The 2,048-nt window shown below is 52.9% G+C and overlaps 1 pseudogene across 1 annotated transcript; it reads right to left on the bottom strand.

Annotated features, from left to right (window-relative positions):
• Positions 1–797: 797 nt before the first annotated feature.
• Positions 798–1,730, bottom strand: LOC309585841 (olfactory receptor 14J1-like; annotated as a pseudogene). Its single transcript has one exon. The product of its transcript is annotated as an olfactory receptor 14J1-like (transcript).
• Positions 1,731–2,048: the final 318 nt, after the last annotated feature.

The following is a 2,048-nucleotide window of genomic DNA, read 5'->3' as shown; positions in this document are numbered from 1 at the left end:
GGGGTTTTGGTGGGTCTGCAGTCCCTGTTGTAATGTGGTTGTTCCAGTGCACGGACCACGATCTCTGGGCTGGCCACTCTGGGGATTTATTTTAGGTCACGTTTAAGCTGCAGCTTTGACCATTCTGTTATTCATGTTCAGGTTGGCAGCTCCAGGACTCGCTGTGATCCACCTGTGACTCACATGCCAGGGCCATAAAATTCTGAAAAACTTCACTCATCAGCCCAGCAATTCCAGCCACTGCTGTCTACTTTTAAATAACACAAATCTGTCAACCCCTCCTGTGCTCACAGGAGCACCACAGAGCAGGAGAGCAGCGCAGCAGCCAGAGCTGAGGACTCCCACAAGGACAGAAGGACAGCATGGAAGGATAAACAGAGCAGCTCTGAAAGCACCGAGGGCTGCTGCTCCCTGGCCCTGCTGCTGTGCTGGGACTCAGCTTCTCTCCCCCTCTGCACACAGGCACTGCCCTGCCAGATTCAGATGAGGTTTCAAAGGAAGCATTTTTGACCAACAAGTTACTGCAGGATCCTTTATTTTGCTACAGTGCAGAGAGGAGGTGATTCCTCATTTCCATTGTCTCTGGGTAAAATTTGAGGTGCAAGCAGTGAATTCTAAATAGGATGAATGATCCCAGTAATGGGATGATGATGGGATAAATAAAGTTTCCTTGAGCACAACACTATCACAAAATGAAAAAGGAAACCCTGCACACACACAGCCACTATGAAAAACTTGAGCAGACAGGCTGGGCCTGCACTGAGTTACACTGCAGCTGTGGAGAACAAAACCGGCACTCCATTGCTGCTGAAAAGATCCAGTCATCATTTTCCTCAGGGCATCCCTGAGCTCCTGGTTCCTCAGGCTGTAGATGAGGGGGTTCAGGGCTGGAGGCACCACCGAGTACAGAACTGACAGGGCCACATCCAGGGATGGGGACGAGATGGAGGGGGGCTTCAGGTGAGCAAATGCTGAAGTGCTGAGGAACAGGGAGAGCACAGCCAGGTGAGGGAGGCACGTGGAAAAGGCTTTGTGCCAGCCCTGCTCAGAGGGGATCCTCAGCACGGCCCTGAAGATCTGCACATAGGAGAAAACAATGAACACAAAACAGCCAAAGAGCAAATAGACACTGACAGCGATGAGGCCAAGTTCCCTGAGGTGGGATTTGGAGCAGGAGAGCTTGAGGATGTGTGGGATTTCACAGCAGAACTGGCCCAGGGCATTGCCCTGGCACAGGGGCAGGGAAAATGTATTGGCCATGTGCATGAGAGCGTAGAGAAAGGCACTGGCTCAGGCAGCTGCTGCCATGTGGGCACAAGCTCTGCTGCCCAGGAGGGTCCCGTAGTGCAGGGCTTTGCAGATGGACACGTAGTGGTCGTAGCACATGATGGTGAGGAGGAAACCTCTACTCCCATGAAGAAGACAAACAGAAACACCTGAGCAGCACATGCTGAGTAGGAGATGTGTCTGGTGCCCCAGAGGGAATTGTGCATGGCCTTGGGGACAGTGGTGCAGATGGAGCCCAGGTCGGTGAGGGCCAGGTTGAGCAGGAAGAAGAACATGGGGCTGTGCAGGTGCTGGCCGCAGGCTCCGGCGCTGATGATGAGGCCGTTGCCCAGGAGGGCAGCCAGGGAGATGCCCAGGAAGAGGCAGAAGTGCAGGAGCTGCAGCTGCTGCGTGTCTGCCAATGCCAGCAGGAGGAAGGGGCTGATGGAGCTGCTGTTGGACATTGGCTGTGTCCGGGCATTGGGTTCTGCCACAGAGAAAAAGACAGTGACGAGTTAGAGGAGATCTGTAAGCACAATCAAAGCCATTTCCTGTACACCCTCCCCTGGAACATACACAGACACCCTTTTGTGCTTAAGAGTTCTGAGGTTTTTGTTTTTAAGCTCCCCCCATATCTCTCCTGGTATTCTTGGATATCAGAAATCCTCAGCATTTCTGCTGCTCTCAGGGAGAACAGAGCAACTTTTGCGAGGCAAGATGATGAGTGGACACTCAGAGGAGGTTCTCTGTCATTCTGACCTGTTCAGAGCTTCTCTGGGCTT

Source organism: Coloeus monedula, assembly GCF_965178545.1.
Source record: "Coloeus monedula genome assembly, contig: HAP1_SCAFFOLD_572, whole genome shotgun sequence".
NCBI lineage: Eukaryota > Metazoa > Chordata > Aves > Passeriformes > Corvidae > Coloeus > Coloeus monedula.
Note: the sequence above shows the minus strand (reverse complement) of the source record. Positions and strands in the feature narration are given on the sequence as shown.